The following is a 25099-nucleotide window of genomic DNA, read 5'->3' on the forward strand; positions in this document are numbered from 1 at the left end:
TCTCTAAGAGGGGAGACGGAAGTAAGACCAGCAGAGCAGTTGAGTCGACAAGTCTAGTCGGTATAGAGTCGAGGAGGAGGAGGAGGAAAAGGAGTCAAGAAGAAAGTGGAAAAGGAGGAGAGGTATAGAGATGTCGAGGAGGAGGAATTTGGAGGAAGTCAGGAGGAAGAGGAGAGGAATTGGAGGAATAGTAGAGAAGAATACACAGATGAGTAGAATACAAGGACAGGTGGAAAGCTATCTCTCACTACAAATCAAATTATGCAATAGGCTATCACAGGGTCAAGAAGAAGGAGAGTACCTGGGAAATGCTGATCGTTTGATTATTGAATTGTCATTAAATTGTTATTAGTTGAATTTCACTTTTTTGTATATTCAATCATTTAACTGTCTGCACTGATGAATGGGGGCTCGGAGCTTTACATCTATCTTTCACTAATTTAACTTCCAACCAAAATTGAGCCTGGGAGGGACTTTTATAATAATTTAAATAAAATATTGGAAGCACCCCACCCCACACCTACCACAGTGACGGCATAACAAACCTGTCACGCCACAGCAGGGAGTTAAATTCATAATTATTAAATCCTTATCTAGAACTCTGTCAATTAGTTACTAGGTTTTGTGATGCACTCACTGGACCAAGTAACAAAGCCTTCCATTAGATTTAAAGTTGGAGTTGCCAATGGGGATACATGTTTTCTTTTATATCAAAAGTAGCTGGGTGTAAAGTAAAAGTGGCCATGTAAATTACACCCAGCTCCTGACTGATAAGGAAATCCCTGAAGCAAGCTATACTGCTACCACACAGTATCTCCATCATAAACAAACACATTTTGATGTACATGATTCATTTATAACCAGAAATGTGTTGACTGAACACAGATGCCCCACTATTTTTTGAAAAATGACCTAACAAATTGAAGACTTAATTTAAGTGTCATAGATGAGAGGGACACAAAATGCATTACCACTATTTTAGTGGGGACATATTAAAAACAGCTTCATATTAAATTTTTAAAAAATGTATTCTTTCAAACCAGTGAAAAGCAATAATTCAAGATATTGTTCAAAAGAAACAGGGTAAACAAAGAAAATACTGTAACAATCATTATCTTACTGTCGTCTTGTCACAATATCAGCGACTGACACAACCAAATTAAGATACAGCTCTGCCTCATAGTGGCACAGTAGTTAGGGTTAGTAACTATCAACCCGATTATATAATATACTGCTTATTGACACAGTACTTGTGGCCTATAACTATTGACCCCATTATATATCAAACTGTTTAAGGACACAGCTGTTGGGGTCCATAACTAATGTACTAACCACACTATATACTGATCTGTTTAATGACACAGCAGTTGGGGTCCATAACTACTGACCCCATTATATACCAAACATGCATAATGACAGTGATTTGGGTCCATAACTACTCATCCCATTATATACCGAAGTACTTAATGACACAGCAGTTGGAGTGGATAACTACTGACCCTCTATATACCAAACTGCTTATTCACACAGTATTTGTGGTCCATAACTATTGACCCCATTATATACCAAACTGTTTAATGACACAGCAGTTGGGGTCCATAACTAATGACCCCATTATATACCAAACTGCTTAATGACAGTGATTAGGGTCCATAACTACTGACCCCATTATATACCAAACTGTTTAATGACACAGCAGTTGGGGTCCATAACTACTGACCCCATTATATACCAAACTGTTTAATGACAGTGATTAGGGTCCATAACTACTGACCCCATTATATACCAAACTGCTTAATGACAGTGATTAGGGTCCATAACTACTGACCCCATTATATACCAAACTGTTTAATGACACAGCGGTTAGGGTCCATAACTACTGACCCCATTATATACCAAACTGCTTAATGACAGTGATTAGGGTCCATAACTACTGACCCCATTATATACCAAACTGTTTAATGACACAGCAGTTGGGGTCCATAACTACTGACCCCCATTATATACCAAACTGCTTAATGACAGTGATTAGGGTCCATAACTATTGACCTCATTATATACCAAAATGCTTAATGACATAGTGGTTGAGGTCCATAACTAATGACCCCATTATATACTGTTACATATATCTGATTTAATTCATATTTATTTTAATTTAATTGTTTGTCATGTTTAAATTTTTTATTCTATTATATGCTAATACAATGTAAATTTATTCACTGGAGACTATATTTTTCCAGAAAATAAGTTGACCTGAATCATTCTTTCATAAACACCAGGTGATGATCTAAACCCTGACCTTGTTTCAGAATTTGTAGCAACCTTCGTAAACAAGTTCTATTTTATCTTAAAATGATTGGCTTTTGTCAGGGTCATAAACACGATCACGTGATCCCCCCCTTTCAATTTCACAATTCCGGCTTTTCCATTACTGCGCATTTGTTAGTTTTAATAGAGATGCATATAGAGAGATTTCTCAGTTATGGGTTTTTTACACTGACGTCAAGTTATTTTGTTGTAGCCTGATTTTGAGTTATAATTTTCTTCAGATCCATTGGAATTCAGAAGGATTAATTCTTTTTTCTCTGGAAATATTTTGAGGAGTGCTCACACATAAATTTTGGAAAGACATTGCTTACAAATTTAATTTGGATTTCCAACACTGGAGTACCATTATCTGTATTTCTACAAGGAACTGTAGATAAGCAGACTAAGTACTGACTACAGCATACATCATCGTCATCCATCTTGGATTTTCCATCAGGATTCGAACTTTAAATTATTAGAACATTTATTACTTGGACTTTTGCAATTTAATATGTGGATTATTCTTAGATTATTTTTGGATTTGATTATTGAAACCGTAAGTTCTTCTCCTTTTTTCATTTTTACAGAATTTCTCCAGGGAAATAAATTATTTGTTAAATTTTAAAAAGCTTGTTGTTTTCACTCTTTCTGTGTTACTGTTTATTTGAGCCTAAACACATAACAATACCAAAATGCTTAATGACACAATGGTTGAGGTCCATAACTACTGACCCCATTACATACCAAAATGCTTAATGACACAATGGTTGAGGTCCATAAATACTGACTCCATTATATACCAAAATGCTTAATGACAGTGATTAGGGTCCATAACTAATGACCCCATTACATACCAAAATGCTTAATGACACAGTGGTTGAGGTCCATAACTACTGACCCCATTACATACCAAAATGCTTAATGACATAATGGTTGAGGTCCATAACTACTGACCCCATTACATACTAAAATGCTTAATGACAGTGATTAGGGTCCATAACTACTGACCCCATTACATACCAAAATGCTTAATGACACAATGGTTGAGGTCCATAACTACTGACCCCATTACATACCAAAATGCTTAATGACAGTGATTAGGGTCCATAACTAATGACCCCATTATATACCAAAATGCTTAATGACACAGTGGCTGAGGTCCATAACTACTGACCCCATTACATACCAAAATGCCTAATGACACAATGGTTGAGGTCCATAACTACTGACCCCATTACATACCAAAATGCTTAATGACAGTGATTAGGGTCCATAACTACTGACCCCATTATATACCAAAATGCTTAATGACACAATGGTTGAGGTCCATAACTACTGACCCCATTACATACCAAAATGCTTAATGACAGTGATTAGGGTCCATAACTAATGACCCCATTATATACCAAAATGCTTAATGACACAGTGGCTGAGGTCCATAACTAAATGACCTCAATTATATACCCAAATGCTTAATGACATGGTTGAAGTCCATAACTAATGACCTCAATTATATACCAAAATGCTTAATGACACAATGGTTGAGGTCCATAACTACTGACCCCATTATATACCAAAATACTTAATGACACAATGGTTAACACATTAACCCCTGGAGGTTTTTGTCATTTTCATCTGAAATTCGAGTAGGAAACATATTTTGAAAGCTATTTCTGAATAAATCCTAAAACACCAACTTCCATGTGATCTTCCAATACCATAATGCCTAGTTGTGTTAGAAACATCGTTTTCCATTGGCTATTTGGCTCACACATGAGTAGAAGGGTAAAAGATGGAGTTCTTTTTTTCTTTTTTTTTTTGCTTAACGGACCCATTATTTTTGTACTGAGACCACTCTTTATTCCAAATGCCCATCTTATTCTACTTTTTGCAAGGGTTCATCTGTGTGTTTGCAGTTCATACTGGTCTGTTTTAGATCTGAGACCAAAAAGTCTAAAATCCAGACACAAAATCGGATTCCGACCACAAGCGAATTTTGGGTAGAAAAAAAATCGGGTCCAAAAAATGAGGTTTTTCCCTCTGTATTTTGTAGTGCAACAAGAAATTCCAAATTTTTTGGTATCATTGTAGAGCTACATCTGTCTACCTTTCTATAATACCACCCACTTTAGTGTATCATACATGACCTTGACGCTACAGAGCTTGGCACTAAGCTACTACCTCCTGCCACTTAAACTCGTCACCAGGGGTTAATGTGTTAAGGTCCATAAATACTGACCCCATTATATACCAAATTGTTTAATGACATTGGTTTAAGCCCATAACTACTGACCCCATTATATACCAAAATGCTTAATGACACAGCAGTTGGGATCCATAACTACAGACCTCACGATACACTCAACTGCTGCATAACAAGAATGATCAAAAACTTTGCATCATGACTTGATAATACAGTTGGAGAACAATGGAGAAGCAAATTTTCTTAAAGTGTTTTGATTAGTGATGCAGTTTAATAAAAACTTTTCTTGTATAAAAATATAACAAAACCAACTCTCCATAACATACATATAAAATCCTTGAACGGATACTACATAAGTATTTTTCCATTTTATAAACTGGCACAAATACACTGATACATGGCCAATAGAAATAACATATTTATACATAAATCAAAAGGAAAACCCATTTAAACGACTGTAATCAATGGACAACAACTGACTGAAGAGCCAGTGTCATTAAATGCAACTATTCTTCCAAATCAATGGGATATCTTCAAATATTACAGGTATCAAAACCAGTGTGTAGATAATTTAAATAGGACTAGTTCAGAAACAATGTATTCAGGACAAGGTGAACAAGTAATCATAACTTTGGCACACTTGACTTTTGATTAGGCCTTGATACAGGTATAGAAGATGCTGACATGGCACTATTCTGATCCTGAAAAGCCTCTGGTTTTGATTTACCATACTGAACAGTGAACAGTGGCAGAGGTCTAGATATGAATTTAATCAAATGAGTACTTGTACTCCTAAGTTTAGAACAAATTAGGTGTGTGTGTGTGTGTGTGTGTTTAAATTCAGAGTTATTTTGTGAACATCATAAAACTCCAACATGCCATACCAGACAGAGTTGTAATCATCAGAATGACGAACATGCAGTTTGGAATTCATTGAATGGCTTAGTGACCCAATCTAACTCAAGAAGTCTTCAATTATATCACTCAATCTGAGTTTGTTCTCATAATAATGATCAAGTAATATAATTTAAAATGTACACAGAACATCTGGAGCTTGCACAGTGTTAGGAATGCCTGGACTCTTATTTTAATTGATGTCTTGATCTGTACCAACTGTAGAAAATCATGAATCCAATAAAAATCTCAATCTTTTGGATCAATGTTGATACTAGATAGCTTTGCATCAATTTGGATGATTTCTGTTATCTGATACTGAACACAGTTTACAATGTTGTCAGATTGGTTGAAGTATATAGACCAGAGGTGCACAACCTTTCTCGGCCAAGGGTCAGATTGCATTTTCTAAGACCAATCGAGGGCTGCAAACACTAATTTCTTTAATATAATTACTGTTCACGGGCCAGATTTGTGTTGCTTTAATTTGCCCTGAGGGCTGGGCAGAACATGTTCATGGGCCAGATCTGGCCTGCGGTCCAGGGGTTATACACCACTGATATAGACCCTAGGGTATTCTTTATATTATGAATATCCCTGAAGTGTTTTTTTTTAATTCTCACTTGTAATTCCCTTTTCATTCTTACTGGTGTGCTTACGTTCAGACTGATACACTGGCTGCAAAACAGTATGTCATGACAATATATAAATAATTGTCATGTGACTGAAAATGCACCTTCGCCAGTGGCTAGGGGTATAAAAACTTCTCACTGACAAGATATCGTGGTCACTTAAATAAATGAATCAACAAGACCATTTTCCTTTGTACTGATAACATAGTTTATATCGATTAAATACATCATTCTAAAACATGGTTTGTGTGATTTGTGTGTGATTTAGATTTTTAACATAGCTTTAACATTGTTAGTCATATCACTACAATGTCTACAGTGTGGCAGTTTATAGTGATGTCTAGTGCTGTTGCATCGTGGCATCATGCCAGACATGTAGCATCATGTCCCACCCAGTCACATTATCCATACACCAAGCTGACCAGTCCTAACACTAAACTCTAAATGCTCAGTGCCAAGCAAAGCAGCTGCTATTACCATTTTTATAAGTCTTGGGTATGACTCAACCAGGCTTCAAACCCGAGACCTCCTGCATCTGAGGCGGACACTAGAACCACTTAGGCCACTGGAGCAGTCAAACATGGTCTAACTAAATGCTTAAAGTATCAGTTTTGCTTAATTCAAACTCATTAACAAATCTGTATTGTTTTTCCTCAAATTTTTCTACATAAAACATTCTTCTTATCTACAGCTCTGTATTATGAACACATCTGCAGATGTGACTGATCCAGATATAATGTTGTACAAATCAGATCAGGGTCTATGCTGTTCATTCTTGCCATGATTTCAAGCAAACATGTAGTACATTAGGCAACAAACATGGATCTATGCTTTTCACAATTAGACATGGAACAAATATGGTGTCATTTGTATATCTCTCTAATGTGACCATGACCTACCTTCATTTATCTCTCAATTCTGCTGATATGCATATCCTCCTTCAATACATTTAAAAAATACCCGTCCTTCACTGTGCAATCAGTACCAGTATGGTCATGTCACTTGTTAGGCAACAAGCACCTAAGCTGCTTGTTGAAATGGGTGATTAAGATTTAGGACAGATGCACAGAAACATACTGACGCTCCACCATAAGAGAATTACAGTGGATAACTGTTTAGGACAGATGCACTGAAATGATACTGACACTCCACCATAAGAGAAGTACAGTCGATTACTATTAGGACAGATGCACAGAAATGACACTCCACCAAAAGGGAGCTGCATTGGAACAATAGTTAGTATGCTGAACTGGCAATCAAAAGGGTGTGGGTTTAAATCCAGCAATCAGATCAGACCAGGTCACCTACCTGGTAAGGCACTCAATGACTCAGCACTAAATAACCTATTTGTGTTACTGTGCTGTAAAATACTGAGCTAAACCATCAAGACAAACCCATGAATTACATCTGGTAGTGAAAAGACCTAATTAACTGCACAAGCCAAAGACACTTCAACAACAGACAGTTTCATTTGAAATAGGACATCTCTATACATCAATATCTATAAACATTAAGGGCCAAATGTTATAAGATTTATATGTTATCTCAAGATCATCACTAGTATCACTGAGTACTTTAAAATTTCAATAACTAATCTAAAGAAAAAACCATGAATAAGTTAGGAGTTACAGGTCGGTGGAAGGGTTCACACGGGCTGTCAGAAGGACAGCCAAACAGGATGCATGACTACTGTAAATGATGTTGTGAAATGCAGGAAATCAGTTGAAAATTCGTCTCATCATTACAAAGCCCCATGCCAAGTTTGGTTGACAAACAGCAAGCCTTGGTAAAGTTCTGTTGCAGAAACAAAATTCAAGAAAGCTGGCAATATGAAAACCTAACTCCTGTAAATGATATTATTGGTCACTGGATATCAAACTCAATTAAGGTCTCATCAACATAAAGCCATATACCAAATACTGTTTAACTCTAGCAAACCTTGGTAATGCTATCTTGCAGAAACCTAAGCCTAGAGGATAAATAACTCTTGAAAACCAAACGTAGGAGGAAGGATAACTCTTGCAAACCAAAGTTTGGAGGATGAATAACTCATGCTAATGATGTTATGGAAAAATTAAAACTGAACTTGCTCAAGGTCTCATCAAATATTCTGATATCTTCACTTGTCACATGACAGCTTTGATATGAAGTTTATTTGACCCATTTAAGATTTTGATACGTTATCTTGTAGGTGTGTGTATTGCCAGCTGAAATTATATTCAACATATCGAGATCCAGATGACTGTATAACAATATGTATCAATATGTTGTTGTTGTAGGGTTTAATGCCATTTTTCAGCATACGATAGGCTAGAATGGCGGCCAGTATTAATGGTGGAGGAAGAACCTGGAAAATTCCTGGAAAGAACCACTGACCCTCGAGAAGCTACTGGCAAGCTTTCTCACATACCCACTTTGGCCGAAACCAAGACTTGAACCCAGGCAGACAGAGGTGAGATAGCAGTGATCCGTAAAAGAGAGCGCTTTAGACCACTCGGCCACTCGGGGCCCCGTATCGATATGTATTGCTGCCAATGCTACCATTATGACAACAATGTAGTAATAAAGTTTTATTATAACAAACAACATGTTCCACCAACTGTGTTTCTCCTTATTTAAAAAGAAATGAGTAGGGTCATGTTCAGGTAAGAAATGAGAATTATGATTTGGATAATGAAACAAGAAAAAAACAAAAAAAAAAAAAAAAAAACAACAACCTGAAATTAGATTTGGCTTGATCTCTAAAGATTGATAGGCTTCAATGCCGGTTAAAAGACTGGATTTCAGCTTACAAACCCAATTTTTAAGAATGGTGTGGACACAGCAGATGAAATGGATACAGAAAACAAACTGGGGCCAATATTCAAAGACGGATGATTGAAAATAACTGATGACTCTGCCATAAAAAGGCTAGTGTTTGACTTGCTAAAGTAAAATTTCTTATTTCCATATTAGGTTTTGCATTAAGCTAGTTACTACCAGTCCAACTAATGTACATTTACTGGTGAAATATCATTGTGAAAGGATTGTACCGATACAAATTGCAATACAGATGTGTGCCAATGTGTACCCCTACCCCTCGATATTTTGATAATATTGTAGCACCCCTATTATGTAGTGAAATAATGTGTGTATGTGATATACATTTTTAATGTATCTAGAACATTTTTAATCATATCACTATGACATCCGCAGTGTGGCAGTTTATAGTGATGTCTAGCACTGGGGCATCATGCCACAGGCATTTATCATCATATCCCACTCAATAACTATCCTGACACAAGGCTGGCCAGTCCAAGCACTGCCACAGGCATGTAGCATCATATCCCACTCAATAATTGTATCCTGACACAAGGCTGGCCAGTCCAAGCACCTCTTAATGCTGAGCGCCATTAGTGAGGCAGCTGCTAGTACCATTTCTTTTTAACTCTTTGGTATAACTAGGCTGGGGTTCAAACATACAACCTCTTGCATTCAAGGTTGATGCTCTAACCACTTAGACAACCTTAGCGATAGTGAAATAATATTCCGGCTAGGATAATACACAAGATTGGTGCGCCCATACCCATCCATTACAATCAATATTACTAGTTTCCATTAAAATTCTTGGCTAATACTATGTATCTTTATTCCAATTTATTGAAAAAGTCGCATCCTTTTGAAATGTCACACTCAGAACCTTACTTTTATGAAATTTTATAGACTGCTGTATTATTTCAATCTTTCATCCACCAAGGATTGCAAAACTGATTTCATAAATTTCATATGAACTGAACACTCAAGTAAGATCCTCAATTTAAATTATTAAACTCTTTGCAGATCAATAATAAAATGTCTTGTATGTTTGCTCCGGGAGAGAAATATAACCTCAGGAAGTCACCAGCTATCAGTAAAAGGTATCTAGTTACAAACCCATTCCTCATACACCTACTGTATGCATCCACAAAGAGAACTTATCAAAATGAATATTGAATGCAGCAGGAGGTAACGGTAATGACAACATAATTAATCAAATTGAATGCAAACTGAGAGACAATGATGCTGACTATACAACTTGTCAAAATGAAGACTGCATGCATATTGAGAGAAAATGGTGAATATGTATAATTATATCAGCCAAGTCGAAAAGTTTATTAATTGAGCTGTCTTTCAGTCAAGTATTTTTATACCATGCTTCATTCAGTGGTGCAAAAACTTTGCCCCATAGTAGTAACATTTGAGCACTGGGAAATTAAAGATTTTCATTTAAAATATAAATCACATTATGTCTTAAACTATCCAACAGATGTCGCTCTTATTTCAAATTTTTATAATCATGTGATTAGAGCTGCATTCCTTCCCAAAAACAATTTTTACTATTACAACTGCGTTTTCTGCAGCACCTAGTCTGAGTCTCCTCTGACCATTGTCACCCCATTTTTGATATTTGGACATTTATGTTGGGGTGAAGGGTTAGAGTCCATTCCCTATCAAAAAGTTGGAATTCGCCAACACCAACCGGCTCAGCAAACTTGAACGACCTTTCATTGAGATATACCTGCATGAAATCGATAGGAATATGATTTATTTTCTCAGAAATTGCAAATCATAGCATTCATTATGTCTTTAATCCGCTGACAGATGAGACAAAAGTACATCGTTGCTGAAATCTGACCTGGATCTGGCCATTTGCATTCCTAGTCATGTGACTACACAACTTTCGCAACCTACATGTCAATGACATCAGAGGTCATACAGTCACGACTACATTCCAAGTGCAAATATATCCTCCTTACTGCACTCAAAATGAAATAAACATTATATTCCATAGCATCTTTTTGAAAATTACAATTGAACGACTTCATATTTTCCCCTCATTATGACAGATTCCAAACATTCAATGACAGAACAGAAACACTTGCAGATGACAACACGCTGCTCCCTTGCTGCTGAAATCAGATGTACTTCATGTAGAATTGACATAGATAAATCCAGCCATCATCATGAAATTTAGTAGAATCAAAAAAAATACCAAAATCTGCTCATTCCAGACTAAATGGAAAAGTTGTTGCAATAAACGTTCATTCACAATATGATACAAAATTTCAATTTTAAGTAGACCAAAACACCATTTTCTTTCCAAAGTGATGTTTAGTGTGCGACAAAGTTCAAATTTATCTGGGCGGAGTTTTAATAATGTTGTTGTGTACTGATGAATCTGCGCTTGTGTATCTAGTTTTGAATACAGCATAAATTCAGCTACTTTGTTTCTTGATGTTTTGTCGGATGGATCTATTGTACTCCCAAGGTCATGCAGTATATCCATCCGAAAAACTCGTTCATATTTTCCCATACAAATGCAGTAACCTATAAATACCAGGAATGAATATATACTTAAATACCAGGAAAAATGTTACATGTATACTTAAATACCAGGAAAGAAATTTACAGGTATTACTCCAAAGAATTTGTACACAGATACAGCATGTATTTAGATGTGCTAAATGGATTGCACTCTATGTAGTTTATTATGTACATTGTAGATAAATCAACATATGAATCATTGCTGATCCTGCTCAAGGTCTGGTTATGTAGGTCATCTAAATATAACGGAGAAATGCTTCAAATTACTATATTCATGTATAGCTGTAAATGTTATCTTTTAATATTATCAATTAGCAAATGGCTAGAAACACTATTCTTTCTAACAATCTAACATTGTAATAAATTGGCAAAGGCTGCACCTTAATATTCCAATTCAATCTGGACAACAAAAAGTCCAATTTGGATCCCAAATTAAGGAATGAACAGAAGTCGATTTGCATTTCCTCACTGATAAGAGCTGTCAAAAGTATGCACTATGGTAGGCTGGTTTGAATACATACTATACATGTATGCAAGACAAATTATGCTATTGTAGACTATTAAATGTATAACAACAATACAAGGTCACTGCAGACAGAATGCTAAATCTCAAACCATAAAGGTGACAAAAAATTACCATGTTTAAAGCAGAGGGCCATGAGATTACCGTACTGAACACACTTTTGCATAGAGATTAAGACAGTTGGTTTTTCACACCTTACCACAGAAGAAAAAATGACTCATCATAGCAAACAGGGAATGGCTATACACCCCTACACAACCCAACCCAATGCCCCCACCAAACTGTATTTAGTGGCAATGTTTCCAGAGACTATTTTCACTGTATGTTACATATCAAGGATAGCTACAATTGAATGCACTGCCTTCTATCATTAACAAATAATGTCATTAAATGTAACACTATGTTTAAGCTTAGTTTCATGCAGGAGTGATCACCAACCACTACCGACTGACTGACTCAGGTATTACCTCTTCCATTTAATGACATGGCAACTTAACTTTTGGTACAAAACAGTCTATGAACACAGAGGCAAGAAAGCCCACAATACTGTGAAAAACTTAAAAACACTAAAATACATCATTACAATAAAGTGTCATTTTGGCCAAAGGTGGAATTCTGTTTAAAGTCTACATGTTATCATATTAATCACCATTGGCATCTCATTAACGCATTAACCCCTGGTGACGAGTTAACGTGGCAGGAGGTAGTAGCCTACTGCTGAGCTCTGCAGCATCAAGGTCATGCATGATACACTAAAGTGGGTGGTATTATAGAAAGGTAAACAGATGTAGCTCTACAATGATACCAAATAATCTGTAAGTTCTAGTTGCACTACCAAATACAGAGGGAAAAACCTCATTTTTTGGACCCAATTTTTCTCCACTCAAAATTTGCCCATGGTCGGAATCTGATTTTGTGTCCAGATTTTTTACTTTTTGGTCTCAGATTTAAGGCAGATCGGTATGAACTGCAAACAGACAGATGAACCTTTGCAAAAAGTAGGATAAGATGGGCATTTGGAATAAAGAGCAGTCTTGATATGAAAATAACTCCCAACTTTTACTCCTCTGCTCATGAGATACAAATAGCCAATGAAAAACGATGTTTCTAACACAACTAGGCATTCGGTTATTGGGAAATCACCTGGAAATTGATGTCTTAGGATGTTATCAGAAATAGCTTTCAAAATGTGTTTCCTACTCGAATTTCAGGCAAAAACAACAAAACCTCCAGGGGTTAATGTGTTAATGGGTACAATACCATAATGGCCTCAGATGGAACTGCTGCATATCATACCTATGCGACAGACATAGATGTCACTCAAGAAATAAAGTTATTTTTTAGTGTGCAGCGAGTTCCATTAATGACTCAAAATTTAACTGACCAAACTGTGATACATTAACCACAAAAGAAGGACCGGGGGTGGGGGGAACCAATTCAGGCATTTTTCAAGTTATCCTGTTGCACTTTAAATTGTATCTTATCTGAAGAATTGTTTTTGCTTGTTTTAAATACACAGAGTTTACACTTTTATCAACATCTTGAATTAAAATTCTATTATAATGAATTAAGTATATCAGTATATAACATGATGATCTGGGGTAATATTTAGTCAAGATATAATGAAGATAGAAAAATATAAGTTATCATTTGTAGATATTTCTCACTGTTCCTATGGGATATTAAAGTTATAGACACCACAAAAATCTCTAGTGTCTATAATCATACATTGCAAATAATATTCTTTGTAACTGCACAGCAATTTAAACCAAAATTATCCTTAAGAAATTAAGCTGAAAGAGGGGTGGTGGATGAAAACTGTAATAATATTAATTATTAATAAATACAAACACAAATGGTTACATCAACATACATGATTGTCCAAAATTCCACATTACAGAGGTGAACTTTGAATATAAATGAAGCACACATATTTACATAGTGACATCAACATCGTTATCAAAACCTCACTAAGGTGAACTTTAAAATTATGCATCACAGTATACTTCTAACCTGTAACTATTAACAAGTTTTGTATATATTTTTGTAATTCATGTACCTCTAAAACAATCTAAAAAATAGCCAGTTAAAATTTATAAAGATATGACTACTCTATACATTGGCATTTCTGCAGTGAAATTTCCTTTTACATGAATATGTTCTCAATTTCATAACTGATTTTCATGATTTACTGAAATAAGTCAGTTATTAAGATCTAAACTTGAAATTTAAAAAAAATAATGTCTACTGCAGAATAATTTATGTAAATTGGTTAAAGACATATCACAGAAACTGAAAAATATTTCCTTGCCAAATGCTATATGTTTGTTGGAGGTTAACAGGTCATTATGTCAAGTGATTCAGGAGGCAGATCAATCTATTATTTCGCCAAAGATCAATACTTTAAGCCAATCATCTTTGAAATATCAAAGATAAAGGAAACAAAACCTCAATAAACCCATCTTACAATATACATCTACACGTTTCAGCTGCAAGCTTGAAGTGAATAATAGTCATACAGAATAATGTGGACAGGGCAAACCATTGTTAGAAGCCACTGGAGACAATCCACTATGCTCCTCGATCACCCACAATGGCTGTTTGGAGATTTACTCATTTTTCATAATTTTGCATAAACAAATATATACTGTCAACAATGAAACAATCTCTAAATATAAAAATAAACATGCCCATTATTTTAGTTGTGTTTGAACGAGAAACTGATTGGCTTATTCAAACAGTGTGAAAGGTCATGTTGGGTAACAATGCGGAGAAGATTTTGCTTGTACTCACAGTGATTGGTTAAGCAGGTTTATGCATATTCGTGCAAAACAAGGAAATCTCTTCACACGGCAGCTATTGGTGATAAAGGAACATAGTGAATTATATCTCCCATGGCTTGTGACGATGAGGGTAAATATGCACTTCATGTCACAGTTTGCATGCATATGACAGTGGATCAATAATTACAAAAAGCATTCTATACACTCGAGTTGTATCAAATTAATAGTAGTTTCAACCATTTTGTACTTTCGCTTTTGAAAATGTCAAGTCCTAAAATTACTTGGTACATACTGAAGCCTCTTGCAGAAATGAACCATTGTAATACCGGGCCTATGTGAACTTTCCAATTCAAAGCACAACTGGTCAATAATAAGTACATGTAAACAGAAACCAATCTTACATGGCGGCATTATATAAACAACAATCGCTCCTATTATTCAATGTCTCCTCTGTAATTCATCAGGTCTGGTAGTGACATTAAACGAAAGATCAGTTAAGCAAGTAACATGAGCTTGAAGCGGTTCAAAGATAGTCATCTTCATGTGAAGAAAAATACTGCAATTTATACATTGTACCGTATTTTATAATTCTACTTGACTGTAAATAGGTCTCTCAAATGAATAAGAAAAGTACATTGGAATGGGCAGGATTTACAACCATTAGCAATATTCATTCTAGGCTACCTAGAGTGCCCTTGAGCTTTATTTTTAATCCAAGAGGCAAGAAAGATGAATGTGCCTACTTGGCACACATTAAGTCCCCTAAAAATAATGGTTGAAGGTCACTATAGTTCCTTTAGACTTATAAAGCAAACACCAACAAGCTTTTTGTCTGTAATCTTGACCTTGAATCCCAAAATCAATAGTCATCTACAAAGTCTAGACCAGACTTTGTAGATCACTTGCACATGGGGTAAAGAAAAAAAATCTACTGATTTTGGGATCCAAGGTCAAGATAACAGACAAAAAGCCTGTAGGTGTTGGCTTCACAAGTCTAAAGGAACAATACTAACCTTCGATTTTTATATTTAGGGGACTTTATGTGTAGATATGTTGCTGTGCTGAAACTATATTCTAACTTTCAATCATAGTGACATCTGCCTTTGATCTTTCAATCCCAAAGTCAATAGGCTTCTTCCTGACACCAAAGTGGAAGCCATCCAAAAAGGTTGGTCCTAATATGTGAAAACTAATGTTATTGTGCTAATCAGTGGCCTTGACCTTTGATCTATTGACCCCAAAATTGATAGGCATCTTTCTTACCCTAAATGAAAGCCAACAACGATGTTCAGCAACTTAAGATAGTGAAGAACTTTAGTTATTGCATAAAAACCATTTTCTTTCCTTTTTTGTGACCTTAAACTTAGTCCTTTTCACCCCAAAATCCAGTGTCCATCTTTACCTCATTTACAAGCCCACAATTTGGTAACTAAAATGGTAAACTGGAGAAACCATTTTTCTTTCTTCAGTCAATATGACTGACCTTTGAATTTTGATACTGAAATATATGGGTTCTTCCTTAACCAAGTGCAAGCCATTCAAGCTTTGTAACAAGCTGGTGGACAAATCTAGTTATTGTTCAGAGGTGAATCTGGTAGCAGACCCATGATGGACTGAAAAAATAATCATATAATACCTGGTGTATACAAATGGATATTACTAACAAACAGTGTATACAGAATTTTTCAATTTTAAAACTGATACACAAAAGCACAGTACTTACAATTAGCATGTGTCTGTCTTCACCAAGTAAAATGTAAGCTCCACTACAGTGAAGTAATATCCAAGTATCCAAATATTAATTACTATAAATCACTCCACTTGACAGAGGAAGCAATCCTACACATATCTTAGCAGTGACTAGTCCTACACTGAATTTACACATGGGGACTTTCCCATGTTTAATTTGGTATCTAGGTTAAGAGTTTTATGTTAATCATCTGCATACCTAGACAGTGGAGATTGCTGTTTAAGGATTCCTACACACCCAGGAGAAAGCAATATAATGGCATGGGGCAGGGGAGGTCACTGAAAAGGAACAGGATGAACATAACTCAGTGATCTTACCATATTACCTCTAAAGTAAGTCCATGTTCTTTTAAGCTGTATGATCTGTAGCCCATCAACCACTGAATCATCATAGAAGATTATGTTAGCCAAAAATTATCTACTGTAAACTACATGCAGAATAGGAAAGGTCTGGAATTATATTTTTAAAACAGATTAAAGGTCCCTGCCCTTTCTATAAAAAATGTTGGGACCTTATGTTTCTGCTGATCTGTTTAGTTTGCATGCACAATGATGCATGACTCTTAGCACATTATTAAATATGTGTTCAGATGAACAGAGAGTAGGCATAAAAAGAAACCTTTCTATAATGGAATATGAAGGGACCACAAGATCTTGTTCTTATGGAGGTGTCCTTTATATTAAAGTGAAAGATACAGTACAGTATAATCAAAATTAAGGGATTCAACTCTGCCATCCTTCCTGTGGTGTCTTTAAAAAAAAGATATTCGATAAAGCAGGTTTCATCGCACACTCTGCAAGGGATGTGCCATCGCATGCCCTCACTTTCATAAAATTTATTTGCAAACTGTATAAAAGTCAATTTCAAATAAATGACTCTCAAGAGTTTGTTTTATAAGTGATTGCCATTTTCCAACCGATCTCAAATCTAAAATATTGTTACACCTGTCTTGAGAGACCACATTTCTGAAAACAGAAAATGGCCATTCAAAACAAATAGTCTTTATAGGAGGTCAAGATTTTCATTAACATAGCACTATCCTAGTGACCTTGAAGACTAATGTATGGTGTGTTCAATCATACTGCTCTGTTGTGTAGGTGTTCTGACATTGATGAAGTGCAGTTGTTTCAGATGAGCATACATCACTTTAAACTTGCCTGAAATGTCCAGATTATTCAGTCAAATGCATCATCATAAAATATGTACAATGTTTACAATTTGTTGACAAATTTGGCCTAAATGCTATGAAATTAAATTGTTTTGTGTAACTTGAACCCATTCAAAAATGTATGTATGCATTTTTATTCAATTTGACTGCATAAAACATGTAAACACACTGCTTATCTGGAGCGATGAAATGTTCTTCCAAAACAGTGATCTTAGAAGAAAGGTTTTAATGCATTCACTTTTGTTATTAGTCAAATATCAGATTTCAAATAATATGCAAATAAATTGATTCAATAACTCATTCACTAACTTAATTTGGATTGGACTGCACTACATAACTTGTCTCTCCCCAATTAAACTTGACCAGTCAAATGCCTTAAGTCTAGATTTCACTTAATGACTTATGTTGATGAAGTCTTAGAACTGTTGTAACCAGCTCATCAATATGATACAACTGAAGGACCTAGTTGCATGCATATGTGAAACAGGGGACATAACTCTATAAAGTATTTGTTGGAAAACAGTACCACTCAAACTTTGGTTAGGTCCTTTCTTATAAAGCTAAATATAAAATTTGGTTTCAATGCATTAATTACAGGAAAACTGATCTAGGTCTTTTTTATGTATACCTCAGACCAAAATTGATTTCCATACATGAAGTCCTTTAGCATAAATAAAATCTGAGACTGATTTGATGGGATGGGACATGGTACAGACATGTGAAACACTATATGGCCTATCCAAAGATAGGATGGTTTAATAAAAACTCATTTGATGAGTGTATACTGCAAAGAGTCTACTGAAGTAAAAGAAAAATGTGGTCATCTCATGTTCCTTTTATGAAGACTGGGGGAGGGGGGATATTTTTTCATGGAAAAGCAACACTAAATGGTTTTATAGAGCTGATGTAAGACGAGTCAAGAATCTTATCCAAAGACACAACACAAAAGTAAATCCTGGGCTGATCCAAATATGGAGATTGACCCCACCCATTCTAGTCAGTGTCTTTTGTCTTACGGTGGATAGGAGCAACTTGCTACAAATGAATGACTAGGAAATCATTTTAAAAGATATTGTAATAGAAGGACTATGGTATGAATCTGTATGTGCATGTATATTTTCAGTAGGTCATGGAATGTCTGTCAGCTGGCCACCTCAATACAGCAGTCAGCAAACAGGCAACCTAGTTTTTACTACATTCCAATGCTTTTGTTTAGTGAGCTATACATACTTTGTCATTTGCTCACTAGGCACTTCACCATGGTCCATACTGTATTCAGACAAACATATGATGGAGCAGCATTCAGTAAACCATACTGTTTATTTCATCTTTAAACTAGGTTAAGTGATAACTTGTGTGTTGTCCAAGAACAACAACCAGAAACCCAACTGACAGTTTCTGCCTCTATGCACTGTTTAACCCTACAAAGATATGAGGATAAATAATAATAATAATAATAATAATAATAATAACAGCAATAGTCATAATAATGACAACAGTTATTATTATTATTATTATTATTATTATTGTTGTTGTTGCTGTTGTTGCTGCTGCTGTTGTTTTTATAATTTGAGCTTTGTACAATTCAATTATAAATCACTGGAAATGAATTACAAGTATAAAGTATATTTCAATAATACAAATTGTGTAATTATGCCCATTTTGACTAGAGTAAAACAAACTAACCCTTTCAGATTTGATCTTAAATGCCCAACACATAAAGAATAAGATCTCGTGATACTAACGGACCGATAAAAATGTTTTTTTCTGGTGTTAGAGCAAATATTATTTCATAATTTAACTGCCATTGTTACAGAAATGATACAAAGACGGGCCAGGGCTCATAAAACGACTAAGAGCTCACATATCCTCTTATCCCATGCACTTAATAAAAAATGATTGAACAATATGACTCAAATTGTTGGGGGCGTGTTGGGTATGTAGAGGTGCTGGAGGTGCAGATGCCATTTCATAACCAGTATGTTTCATGCCCAGCATTTCTACACATTATTGTACTTTCCCTTAACATTAATTGAATTTAGAAGAAAACAATTATGATCAATTTATAATTATGTATTATCATTCAAAATGAAAAAGATGTCAAATTTTAAAATCACTGGTAGAACAATAAAACAATAAAATCTGAAAAATACATAACAAGTAAAATTATTGGTAGAACAATAAAACCTGAAAAATACATAACATGTAACTGCTCCGGTGGCCTAGTGGTTAGAGTGTCCACCTTGGATGTGGGAGGTTGTGGGTTCAATCCCCAGCTGAGTCATACCAAAATGGTACTAACAGCTGCCTCGCTTTGTGCTCAGCATTAAGAGGTTAGTGTTAGGACTGGTCAGCCTGGTGTCAGGATAATGTGACTGGGTAGGACATCATGCTACATGTCTGCGGCATGATTCCCCAGTGCTAGACATCACTATCAACTGCCACACTGCAGACATCGTAGTGATATGACTGAAAAATTGTTAAAGCTACGTTAAAAATCCAAATCACACACTCACACACACATAACAAGTCTAAAATGGATCTTAAAAAAACATCTTTGTATACATAAGTATTAAATCAAAAGAATAAGTTAATAAATAGTGTTAAAGAGATGTAAGAATCAAACCGAACATCCGTTTGTATAGGCTGTTAGGCTTTGTTGCTGTTGTTATAGGGTTTAACGTCATTTTTCAGCACAAGATAGGCTATATTTGGTGGTCAGTATATAATTGGTGGAGGAAGAACTTGGGGAAAACCCCGAAAAGAACTACCTACCCACGAGAAGCTACTGGCAAGCTGTCTCACATACCCACGATAGCTCAGCCCGCGACTTGAACCCACACTGACAGACATGAGATGGCAGTGATCCGTAATGGTGAACGCTTTTGACCACTCAGCCACTCAGGGCCCCTGGTTGTTAAGCAGCAATAACAGTAATTACAAAGTGATCAGTCAGGTTAATTACTCATGTATTATATTGATTAAAAGTTAATTTGCTTTATCCATTTTCTCTAAGTATGGTATTTTATAATTTAAATAAAAGTACTGACCTGCCATATTAAAATCTGTTTGTCCAGGACTGCAGCAATATTCTACTTTTAGATACGAGGTGGTGATTCATGATGTCACACAAGGGCCACTGCTAAACAACCCTATGGGCTAAATATCTATCACATATCAAACCTGCTTTCACCTGATCATAACACCAAACCCTCAGTATTCTCTCCTCTCTCTCTCTCTCTAATGCACTATCACAGAACACTACAAGTTGTCCATCTCAATGAGTGTCTGTATGTCTGTCTCTACCACCACTTTCTCGCTAACACATGTTCTTTGCCTCATGTACATGTAGCTACACTGTAAAAAAAAAAAAGCTGATAGGAATTTAAATGACTTGAATTTTACAAGCCTACAAGCATGATTTCAACTGAAACAAGCCCAATGTATGGATGGATGGATGGATGTATGTATTATACAGGACTTCAGCATGGAAGTTGCTATCTTGTGCCAACAAAAAGTTAAATTTGAAAAATGTTGAATGTTTAATTTATGCACTGGAGAAGTGGTCCCATTGTTTCTGTGTCTTTAAATTGGGGGTTTGTGGCAACCAGGTCATTACAATACAATGTAATGAATTCAAAGCATATGTTAATACAGCAGTAAGTATACAGCATCACAACACATTGTAATCAGCTATAGGCATATATCATCATGAGATAATGTTGAACCCAAGCCCCCCCCCCCCCCCGCCCGAATGTGTGTGTTTCCTATTGCACTGGTTTTAAAATTAGGGTCGGTACTTTTTTTTAAAAACATGCACAAATGAATTTCAGGAATTTTTCCAAAGAAAGAAAAATTTTAAACTGTTTTAACAGGGGGTGGGGGTGCTTGCATGGGAAGGCACTGAAAAATAAAGGAACAGTCAGCTGACCAAAATCATTTTGGTGGGGGGCCTATCCATCCAGAAACCATATTTTGCAGTCTGTTTATTATCCTGAATAAGTCACAGCACATTTGCACATATATGTTTTTTCTCAAATACTCCTGACTCTCTTGTCGTCTTTAATCATCACTCTACATTTTATGGTGGTCCCTGGAGAACAACAATGCCTCCAATCATTACAGCCTAACAGCTACAAGCTGTTGATAAATGATAATATCACAGCATTTGCATTTTAACCCTATCCTCAACCAATGCCAGATATAATGTAATCTGTTTCTCCTGTGTAAAAGTCACAGAGAGAGAGAGAGAGAGAGAGATGCACACTCATATATTGTTATTATCATCATTATGATGAAATTGTAAAACAGATTGGAAAGAACAACAAATACATATGACCCATGTATGCAGGTTTACCTTTCAAACTTGATTTTTAACAAATACCCTGCAAACACCATCATCATCATTATTACATGTTGCATTATTCATGTTACTTTTATCAACAAATTTGTTTAGTACACTATTCAACAAAATTGTATAATACAAGTGTATGTTGTCTTCTCCTAAACATGTATTCCACACAAAGATTATTGTATCCTGCTTACACTTTTGAGCAATCCTATAAATTAAATTATTCTTTTTAAAAAAATTAGTTGACAAGGACAAAACACTAATTTCACAACAGAGGACTGACCTTTTTGTTCAGGTAACTGGTATAATTAAGCTTTTAAACAGCTGTTCAGCTTCAAACATTATCTTGATTAACCAGTTGCTCAATTTACAAAGATCAAAATAGTTTTATCTTATGTGAGAGTCCTGTAATGATGAATGAAAAGAAGCCTTACATTGTCATATACAAATGATCTGAAAAATCATCAGCCTTTACAGACATGATCTAACAATGAATGATCCCTTCCCCTAATAAAAATGAATGTAATTCTTATCAAAGATGAACAAATTTATCTGAGACAGCTTTAATTTAGATGCATACAGATGAAGACATCACACTATACCTGCCACACTGACACAAAAGATGACTCCCATTTCTACTGCATATACCTGCCACACTGGCATAAAAGGTGACTCCCATTTCTACTGCACATAACTGCCACACTGCCACAAAAGGTGGTTCCCATTTCAACTGCATATACCTGCCACACTGGCACAAAAGGTGACTCCCATTTCTACTGCATATACCTGCCACTCTAGCACAAAAGGTGACTTCCATTTCTACTGCATATACCTGCCACACTGCCACAAAAGGTGACTTCCATTTCTACTGCATATACCTGCCACACTGGCACCAAAGGTGACTTCCATTTCTGCTGCATATACCTGCCACTCCAGCACAAAAGGTGACTTCCATTTCTACTGCATATACCTGCCACACTGGCACCAAAGGTGACTTCCATTTCTGCTGCATATACCTGCCACTCCAGCACAAAAGGTGACTTCCATTTCTGCTGCATATACCTGCCACACTGGCACAAAAGGTGACTCCAATTTCTGCTGCATATGACTCCCATTTCTGCTGCATATACCTGCCACACTGGCACAAAAGGTGACTCCAATTTCAACTGAAAATACCAGAGACACTGGCACAAAGGGTGACTCCCTTTTCTAATGCATATACCTGCCACATTGGCACAAAAGGTGATACCATTTCTACTGCAATAACAGAACTACTTTTCTCACCTTCCAGCAAATGAGCTGCTTCAACCCTCTCCCCTAAAGATACTATCTTTTGAATCTGACATGTTGACACCAGTTATAATCACAGCATGACGGAAGAACATTGAGGAAGATTGAAATAAGAAGTGTTTACACATCAATTAACATGCTATGCATTTGATGATTAATCTTAAGATATTCTGTGTTCATACCATTTTAGTTTTTAATGAATGATGCAGTTTAAGTCCTTGGTAAACCAAATGTTCAACCTTCTGGAAACAAGAAACAGTCCATATGCAAAACTCATGGATCTTCCAGACTCTGCTTTCAGGTTTAATAAACATTCAGGTTCTCAGGTTTTCCCTGATGAACTATTATTTTTCCCATCAGCCTAATACCTCACTGCCACCAGTTATTGATCAGATAAAATCAAGTGCTATACAAACATTTACAGCAAAGACCTTCCCTCAACACAATGATATCTTCTAACATAAGACCCAATAAAAAGAATACAAATTCTGTGAAGCCATTTGGCCTGTGAATGAACATACAATCCAAGTCAATATCTTCAGTATGGCGTACTTTATAGTAGATGAAGGAAGACTTGAACCTTGTTTGTCCAAAGATCTTCACATCACAAGAATTCCTTAATTCACTGTCAATCAGCAATTTCAGTATTTCAAAATTGACTAATTTCACCATGTCAATAATAAAACCATAAAATTATGGTGTAGCTATAACACCGAAAAAAACAAGTGAACACAAAAGTTAACACATTCACTGAATCAAAAATACAACACAGTGAATAAATCCTCCTCTAAATTTCCAATGTACCTTCAAATCTTCCAAAGCAACTTACAATGTAGTTTATTTTTGGGGCTGGTGTGTGTGCATTTAAAACAAATTTTAATTACGTAATACTTACCTCTCATAGCTTGCTCTTTTTCTGCCAAAAAAAGGTGACTGTTTGATGTGAATTTATCCTCGCCCAGAAAGAAGAATTTTCAACACAATATGGTTCACACTTTGCATGCTCATGTGCAGAACAATCATCTTTTCCACAGACAACAATTATGCCAAGATATCAGAGTTGGGTGAAGGCCATTCAGTAATATCTGTGGTAAGCATTTCATAATCAAAATTAGCTTTATACACACACACACACGACATTTTGGTAGCAATAAGATATAATTCATTGGTATTGTGTAGTTTAATCTGTCGGATGGGTTGGTTGATGCTTAAAAAACTAATCAGAACAGAGAAAAATGGCATCTATTTGCCATTTGGAAGAGAAATCCACTTTATTGCAAATTGCTGTTTCTCTGGGCAAAATCTTGATCTGCAATTATGGAACCCAGAGAAAAAACACTAGAAAACTGAGGCAGAAAGAGGAAGATTGTATGTGATTACCAAAATGGTGCCTTCATGACATAAATGACATTTTGAAAGGAAGATTTCGGTAGGCCCAGGAGGCAGCAATGACTGACCATGTGGGCTTGGAGTTTTGTAAAAGAAAGGTCCCTACAAGTATGGGACTGATGAGCTCTTTTGATAAAGTGACAACCCACCATGAAATGGAGGAAGCCAAAATATTAACAGAGCCGTTATGAGGAAGAAAAAGACATAATGACCCTTCCTTTTCCCTATGAATACACTGAGATGGAAGCAGAAAGCCCTGATGGGGCCTAAAAACCTATCTTGCTTATCCACAGGTCCAACTTTTTAAAGACTGGACAAATCGATAGGTAGCGGAAATAATGAAAGTTACTGAATTTTAGCTAAATATCCTGGTTGGTAAAGGAGGGAAATGGAGACTTAATTGCCATTAAACTGGAGGGAAATGGAAACTTAACTGCCATTAAACTGGAGGGAAATGGAAACTTAA

The 25099-nt window shown here is 35.8% G+C and overlaps 1 protein-coding gene across 4 annotated transcripts in view; it reads right to left on the minus strand.

Moving 5' to 3' along the window:
• LOC149798644 (FERM, ARHGEF and pleckstrin domain-containing protein 2-like) overlaps positions 1–25099 on the minus strand; it is a 290202-nt gene that overhangs the window by 178235 nt on the left and 86868 nt on the right. The window contains exon 1 of one of the 4 annotated variants that reach the window (XM_089957480.1): positions 16409–16473. The exons of the other annotated variants lie outside the window; for them this stretch is intronic. The gene's annotated coding sequence lies outside the window, so the exon portion shown is untranslated. Of the gene's footprint in view, positions 1–16408; positions 16474–25099 lie in introns of those variants that run through there. 4 annotated transcript variants of the gene reach the window in all.

Source organism: Sinohyriopsis cumingii, chromosome 5 (genome assembly GCF_028554795.1).
Source record: "Sinohyriopsis cumingii isolate HCF-2022 chromosome 5, ASM2855479v2, whole genome shotgun sequence".
In the NCBI taxonomy this organism is placed as follows: Eukaryota; Metazoa; Mollusca; class Bivalvia; order Unionida; family Unionidae; genus Sinohyriopsis; species Sinohyriopsis cumingii.